This window comes from Alligator sinensis, unplaced genomic scaffold (assembly GCF_000455745.1).
Source record: "Alligator sinensis unplaced genomic scaffold, ASM45574v1 scaffold311_1, whole genome shotgun sequence".
Taxonomy (NCBI): domain Eukaryota; kingdom Metazoa; phylum Chordata; order Crocodylia; family Alligatoridae; genus Alligator; species Alligator sinensis.
This window is the reverse complement of record NW_005842355.1, coordinates 437,964-446,279: the sequence shown is the minus strand read 5'-3', so window position 1 is coordinate 446,279 and position 8,316 is coordinate 437,964. Positions and strand designations below refer to the sequence as shown.

At 47.9% G+C, this 8,316-nt stretch overlaps 1 long non-coding RNA gene across 4 annotated transcripts; it reads left to right on the top strand.

The window, feature by feature from the left end:
• The first annotated feature begins 6 nt into the window (after window positions 1-6).
• On the top strand, window positions 7-8,297 carry LOC102374074. Of its 4 annotated transcripts, none has more exons than XR_003095353.1 (5): window positions 7-202; window positions 1,698-1,875; window positions 2,225-2,444; window positions 6,552-6,628; window positions 7,861-8,297. It is a non-coding gene; the product is annotated as an uncharacterized LOC102374074 (long non-coding RNA). The 4 variants fall into 4 exon arrangements; XR_003095355.1 differs by having other exon boundaries at window positions 7-206; XR_003095354.1 differs by lacking the exon at window positions 6,552-6,628.
• The last annotated feature ends 19 nt before the right edge of the window (window positions 8,298-8,316 follow it).

Sequence of the window (8,316 nt, the reverse complement as noted above, 5' to 3'; positions counted from 1 at the left end):
GGCCGGGCCCGGGCTCCCCCCGCGCCCGCAGCCCCGGCCCTGGTGCAGGCGGAGCTCGCTGCCGAGCGGCCATTTGCGAGCGCGGAGCCGCGGCCGCTCCGGTTGCCTCTCCCCAGGCTGGGGAGCCGGGCACTGCCTGCTCGGAGGTGCCGGCTCCGGGGCGCTCGAGGAGCACGCCCCATTAAACTTTCCAACACGCCGGGTAGGTAGGAGTGTTTCTCCCCCATCTCCCGCCAGGGAAACTGAGGCACGGGGCTTCTAGGGAGCGGCCTGAGAGCTGGGGCAGAGGGGAGCTAGAGCCGGGGTGTCCTGGCTCCTGGGGCTGCGCTCGTGGGTGGGTGAGGAGAGTAGGGCTGTGGCGCCAGCAGATGTTGGGGATCCTGAGAACTGAGGTGGAGTGTAAATGCTCCAGCAGTATTGGGGACCTTTTGGGCTTGAATGCAGAGTCGGCCGCCTGCTGTGCATTTCCAGTGGAGAGGGAAGGAAATAAAGCTAGACTTATTTCACGTGCTCTGGATATTAAAGGATGGTGGGATGCAGGTAGATGATATCTTCAGCCTTCCTTATCCACACCAGGGTGCAGTCAAAGCCACGTGCTGGCTCACTGGCCAAGGGCTGTCCCGCAGACCTTAAAGTCCATTTGGGGGGTTTCAGGTGGCTCCCTGCAATGCACCTTTTGCAGGGGCAAGCAACGTCTTCCACCCGTGGGCCAGAACAACCCACTCTGGGTCAAAGGCAGCTGAGCCAACACTAGGACCTGTCTCCCACCACTCCTCGTCCCCGCTATGCCATGGGCCTGCAGCCCAAGCCTCCTGCTGCCAAAGGTCGCTGAAGTGTCATGTCTGTGGGCTGGATCCAGCTCAGAGGCCATAGGTTGCTGACCCCTGGCCTACCATAAAGGAAATGCACCTTGATTTTCTACACCAATGTTAGCAACAGTGTATCTGTCCACCTACTTCAGGCCCAGGATAAGGAAATCCACAAAGCCTGGCAGTGCAGGGTCACAACTAATATGCCATTGGTTACACTAGTATGTTCTAATAGTCTAGTCCATGATACTGTTACAGTAGGGGTGGATCTGTAGCTGGTTTAGGGCATGATCCTGTAAGAAGAGGCTGAGTACCTTTGTCAGCCAGTGAACTTGCTGCCTCCAGTGGTGGCTCAGCATTTCTTAGGTACAAGCCCCCAACTGACATGCCTCTGTCCCTAGTACACCAGTTTACGGTGTAAATGTAACCATCTGCTCACTATCTCTGTGGCCAGTCCTTTATTCCCTTCACTTTTCCCTGCTTCAGCTGCTCAGTACAAAGTGTTTTGAATATTACTCAGTTTAAAAATCAAGGTTACAAGATGGAGTATTTCAGCACAGCGCACAGCTGTGAACTCAGGAGTCACAAACCCAGGGTCTTCTTAAACCCAGGGTCTGAAACAAGCGACACAGCAGCAAAATCCGTACTGCAGTTTCCCTGCCTATCAGGTTGAACTCTGTTTCACAGGGTAGGACTGAACTAGCAGACCAAAAGTACTTTGATGAAAAGACTGATATCAGTGCTAATTAGTAATAATTAGAGTTGTTAAATACTGACAAAATTCAGTGGCTTTAATTTGGCAGGGGTAAACCTCACTCCAAGATTGGGGGCAAAGGTTACGTCCCAATGTCGTCAGCCATGCTCCTGCCCTTTGTTTTTGCTTTCCAGAAACATGTGTGATGTACACTTGTCAGCCTGGACAGACTGAATCTCAATCACACACTCAACTATTTGGAGAAAGAAAAGTTTCAAAATGACTCTTTACAAGTGTTGACTGAACCTCACGCATCCATTCAATCAGAGAACAGAGATGCTACCATGTGACTCGCCCAGCCAATCATAACCAGTGAGCACATTATGAACTTGAAGAATAGTGAGAACTGTGGTTTGCTGTCGCATGCTGCACTGTGGGTGCTCCTCTCTGCCCCTCAGTTACCTGGAGCACTGCGGTGAGCTTGCTCCAAGTGTCCCTTTCTCATCACCAATTGCTGTGTCCCAACAGGTGATTCATTCATGACCCCAGACTCCAGAGTGAGTCTCTATAGAGTCCCTCTCCCATCTTGGGGATAGTACCCTACAGTCTTTCTTCTGATCTGTAGTGACTCCACCTCACTCCCACTCCTAGGTGCCAAACCACAACCCCTGCATAAGACTGCCAGAGCCAATTTTCCACCCATGCCTTTTTGCTTCCTCAGGCCATCTCCTCACTCACCTCTTCTTGAACACATCTCTTCTCCATCTCCTGAGTTCCTCAAAGGCACAGATGGCCCTCCTCAGTCTTCACCACAGGAGACTCCTTTCAGTGTCGTCTCGGCCTCTGAGACCAACCTGCAGCTCCCTTCTTTGCAGGCAAGGCCCAGCAGCACCAGCTTCTCTTGCTGCTTCTCCTGGACCAAGTCTCCTGGAAGGCAGCAGGTAGTTCCTGGTCTGCAGGCCACACACTCCCTAGAGGTCTCTGTGCTTTCTTCCCAGCCAGGGACCTTCCACTAGGACTTCTCCATCCTAAGTGCAGTAGACAAGGCTAACTGAACAGGGCTGACCAGTCCCAGGCCACTGAATGGGCAGGCTACCCTTTTACAGTCACAGAAAAAAAGCAGCAAATTAATCAAGCCAAGGGGAGATTTTCAATAACATGAATGGGAATTAAGTGCCCAGTTCTCATTTTCACCTTTGACAATCCTCTTATCAACGATGAATGAATTATTTGTTCAGCCCCAGCTATTAGTTTGGCCTTGCTAAGCAGGACAGCTTAGCACTTTTCATCCCCCTGGGCTGACCAGACTTAGTTTTTGAGGGGCTGTGCCAGGTTCCCAGCCAGATACACTGAAGCAGCCTAGATTCAGCTACTGGAGTGAGTGGTCTGCTAGCTAACCCAAGTTAGAAGTCCATCCTTCCTTCCTTCCTTCCTTCCTACATGCTCTTCTCTCCATCTTGGGGGAGTATGGGGCCCAGTAATGTACTGTGTCCCTCTGAGGGAACTGAGTAGAACAGCTTCCCACCATAGTAAAACAGAAGGCAGGGCAGGGTGGCATCTTGGAGACTAAACTGAGTGACGCTTTTCAACATCAAATCAAGTATGACCCAGCCAAAGAACCCTGAAGCAAATGAATCAACCAGTTGCCTTTCTTCCAAAACTGAACAGGCGATAGAGACTCAAAGGAGTTTACTAGTTTGTTTCTGCTGATTGAATTTACGTAGAGGGTGTTCAGATACAGTGGTGATGGGCAGGCATACAGGACACTAATGTCTACGTTTGGATAGTGCATAGTGCAGCACAGGAGGCTGCAAATCTCTGGGCATTACAGATATGTGCCCTGAGGAACTCCAGCTGTTCTGATGATGCTTTGCTTTGTCTACTGCTCCATGCACACGCACTTACACTGGAGGCTGAAGGATGTGCAAGCCTCAGCACACAGGCAGCTTCTGAGCCACAAGCCAACCCAGTGGCTTAACTAACTTGATACATCCTATCACCTCCCCTGGGTCCAAGCAAACAGAGATCCCCTGCATGATCTGTTCCCAGCATAGGAATGGGAGCTGAGCCAGTTTATAACACAAACCAGCTCTGCCCCAGCTGGGGAGACTTCAGGAACAAGGAGGCTGTTTACACTCACTTTCAGACCCCTTCATGCTGCCAGAGTGAGAGGAGAAATCATCCAACTAAGGGACAGGCCCTAAGTGAATGTGTGACAGTCATACAAAAGCAGGGCTGGAAGGCAACTTCAGGAGGTTATCTAGTCCAACCCTATGCTCAATCCAGGATCATTCCTATCCAAATTGTCCCATACAAGTGCTTGTCTAACCTATTCCTAAAACTACACAAACTCCTCTGTCACACAGCTACAAGGCATATTGGCCCACAACACCAAGAAAACCCTACCCTGCCACAGGTAAAGCAGGGGGATGAGGGCACTGTCAATGTCCTGCCCCTGCAAGGATTATTAAAATACATTCAAGAGATCCAAGGAAGAGGGCCCTGCTCTCCTAGTGCAGACATGTTTGACTACACCTTGCCTTGGGTATGTTTCTGCAGTTACGATACCCCTGTGTCACACACAGGTAAAGGTGACCTGAAGAAGGGCAGAAATGGGGGTTCTGGTTTTTCATTCCTTCATAGTGGTTTAACAAAATCTGAAAGGTGATTTGATTGCTACATCATTAATGGAAACATCTGGCATGTCAAGTTTTATCCTCCCTATTTTGCTAGAGGTCTCTCAGTCTCCTGAGATACAGACTGGGGGCTCTCTCAGCCCATACCAGCACAGACAGGGTGTCAAATGTTTTTTCATATAACCCTTTTTCCTAGATGCAAAAGGAAATGGCCTGAGTTTCGGAGGTGCCAAGCACCCACAGCTTCCACCAAATTTAGTGAGAGTTGGTGCTAGGGCACCTCCAACATCTCAGCCCAAAGACTTTCAATGAAAACCATGTCCTTATTCATAGATGTTTGGGTTGGAAGTGACCTTAGCAGATCATCAAGTCCAACCCCCCGTCCCAGGCAGGAAAGAGCACTGGGGTCAGACAACCCCAGCCAGGTGCATGTCTAGCCTCCTCTTAAAGATCCCCAGGGTAAGGGACAGCACTACCTCCCTTGGAAGCCCATTCCAGATTCTGGCAACCCCTACTGTAAAAAAGATCTTCCTTATGTCTAACCTAAATCTGTTCTCTGCCAGTTCATGCCCATTGTTCCTAGTTAGTCCAAGGGGTGCCCTGGTAAATAAGAAATCTCCTATTCCATGCTCTCCTCCCATGATGAATTTGTAGGTGGCCATAAGATCACCTCTCAGCCTTCTCTTATGGTGGCTGAAGAGATCCAGGGCCCTCAATCTCATGAGGTTTTGCCTGCAGCCCTCTAACCATATATGTGACCCTCCTCTGAACCCTCTTGAGGTTGTCCACATCCCTTCTTGAAGTGCAGCGCCCAAAACTGGATGCAGTACTTCAACTGCAGCCTGACCAATGCTGCGTAAAGGGGAAGTATCACCTCCCTGGACCTGTTTGTCATGTACCTGCTAATGCATGATAAAGTGCGGCTAGCTTTACTGATGGTTTTGTCACATTGACGACTCATGTTCATCTTGGTGTCAACGACTCCAAAATCCCTTTCCTCTGCCATGCTGCTGAGAAGGTCCTCCCCCAGCCTGTAAATGTGCTGGTGATTCATTCTTCCTAGGTGCAGCACCTTGTATTTGTCCCTATTGAACCGCATCCTATTCTGTTCCACCCATTTTCCCAACCTGTCCAGATCCGTCTGGATTCGTTCCCTACCATCTGGTGTGTTAATTTAATCCCATAATATGGTATCATCTGTGAATTTGGACAGGGTGCTTTCCACGTCCTCATCCAAGTCACTAATGAAGACATTGAACAGCATCGGTCCAAGGACTGAGCCTTGTGGGACTCCCCTGCCCACATCTTTCCAGCTCAATACCGACCCATCCACCACCAGCCTCTGGGTGCAGCCCCTAAGCCAATCTGCCACCCACATGACCATGTAATCATCTACGTCACAGTCACTCAGTTTATCTATGAGACTATAATGAGATACCGTATTGAAGGCCTTCTTAAAATCCAAGTAGATGACATCCGCTTCAATTCCTGTGTCTAAGCATTTTGTGACCTGGTCATAAAAAGAAATAAGGTTAGTCAGGCAGGATCTGCTTGCTATGAATCTGTGCTGGTTGCCCTTTAGTATTGCTTTCCCCACTGGACTCCCACAAATGTGATCCTTAATAACTTTTTCAAAGTTTTTTCCAAGGATAAAGGTGAGATCCTTCACCAGATCACTTTCACTTCCTTGGCATCTGTGATGTCATAAACCTGTCCATTCGTTCAGACAGCCTTCTGGGAAAAAGGTGGGCAGATGTGGATTTATTCTGTTTAAAAAAAATCAAATGGGGGAGGAGGATATTCTTAGTCTCTTCATTCAACACAAATACCCCTAATATTTTGCTCCTTTACAGGTCACCTTTCAGGAGAAATTATGTCATCTCTTTTCCCAGATACACCCTTCAGCTTGGTGTCTGCAGAGATTACCAACAGACATGCAATTATAAGACACAAAAGTGGAGTCTCCACATCTGAGAATCAATGCATGTATCCAAAAGCCCCATGGGAAACTAACAAAACACAAGTAATTGGGACAGAAAGGATCAGGAACTGACTTGCCTCCAAGAAAATTAGTTTCACTGCAAGATCTGGAGGCTCTATTTACAACAGCAGCCAGAAAGTTTTCAAGAAAGGGTGATAAATATAAAAGGATATTATTGTAATGGGGTTATTACTCATGTGGAAGTTAGGGAGAGGCCATGACACCAGGATCAGATCTTAAAGGCAGCCCTCCCCCCTCAAGCCCTCAAAACAAAACAGCTCCCCCCCCACCCACAAACAACAGGTAATTTTGCAGGACTGTAACCTTAAGCTTGAGAAATTAAGACTTCCAAAGTCAGGATATTTCAAAACTCCCAAGATTTAACTCTGCTGCCATATGCAAACTGTACCTTATACCTTATCTGTTAATAGGACAGAAATATTTACATTAAATCAGGAAAAGGCAGAAGAAGAAGAATACAGCTGTACAAGGTGGCTGGGATAGCATGGTGAGCGCAGCCTTCTCTATAGAAATCTCCTGTTTGACACACTACTATTCAGCTTTGACCTGACATTAACACAGGGGCAGGCAATTATTTCAGGCGGAGGGCCACTTACTGAGTTTTGGCAAAGCATCAAGGGCCGCATGACAGGCAGCCAGGGGCAGATAAATATTAACTTTCTAAATTTTTTAGGGGCCCTGCGGGCCGGATAGAATGGCCTGGCAGGCCGCATTCGGTCCGCGGGTCGCATTTTTCCCACCCCTGCCTTAACACATACTGTGGATTTCAAATGTTCTTGTTTGTTTTTAATATTCTTCACTTCCTACAAATGAGCTGCTCAATTTTCAGAGTTTACTAGATTGCAGTTCCCTTTATGACACTCTTCACTGGTGCTTTCCTGAACTCAACCATTACAGAGCTAGGCCTCTTAAGCTTTCTGTCCTTGGCTCTGAACAGATAGGAGTCCTGAGACAGAGGCTTCTCTTCATCCCAAAAGCAGCCACCTGCCTGCTTCCTGGAGTGGCCAGATATCAGAGTGGTCCCTTGTATAATTTTGAGCAGTCTAAAGACTGCTCTAAACTGTCCTGACTTCAGCTGTTCCACAGGAAGTGCTGCCCCACCCAGGACCTGTGTTCCACCTTATCCCCTGCCTTCTTTTGCTGCCCGGATGAACCTTCAATGCAGAAAGGTGGTACATGGGAATTGTGCTGACCCTTAGCCACCCTTGTATTTCCACTAGAGATTCTTTGGGCTGACATCTAAGCAACATCATGTTGATGGAGGGAGGGTCAAGAAGCTGCCCCTGTGATGCTGAGATCTCCCCTGAAAGTACACCACACACAAATGCAAAAGGCTGTGCTAAGAGAAGGCAATGCTTCTTCCAAGTAGTATCAATTTCTCCCATACAGCCTTTCTCCACTAAATCTTCTGGGCAGGTCACAAAATCAGAAAAGTAGGGCTGGAAAAGACCTTCAAAGGTCACCTAATCCAACCCCCTCCTCCCCACTACCAGAAGCAGGGTCATCCCTGTTCAAACTATCCTATACAAATCCTTGTCTAAACTGTTAGTAAAACTATGGGGTCCATCTTTGACAACCACAAGGCATGAAACCCTAACCTGTTATAGGTAAGGCAGGGGGACAACATCCCCCAAGTGCTCATGTCTATGAAAAGTGAAGGAGAAGGAGGCAGCAAGTATTGATGATCCATGATCAATTTAATCTGATGATTTGTTTCAGGTGAGCAAAACCCATGAAAGCAGAGCTGGCTGGCAAATGAGTCGTGGTAATGTGGCACTTTTGTTAAAATGTTGACACGTTTCAAACTTCTCCACCTAGTGTCACAGCAGAGCAAGAAAGAAAGGTCCTGATACTGTGATGTGATCCATGTAGGCAGACCCCAGCAGAGATCCACGGAAGTCAGCCAAAATCCACATGGATATGAGAGGTTTTCCATTGCACAGAACTCACTGTAGGATGGAAGCCAAAGTTAATCCTGTTTGCCTGCTGCATGTATAACTTTGTATCACTCAGCAGGGAAATAAAACCCTTAAAGCACTGAGTTGGTTGGAATTTCTCCTTTGTGTTTTAAATGAAATGTGGCCTTTTGGATGAGATTTGACACATTCACAGAAAAGATAAAATATTTGGCTAATTGACTTTTTTTCTCTCAGTGTTTGTTTTATTTCTCTTTCC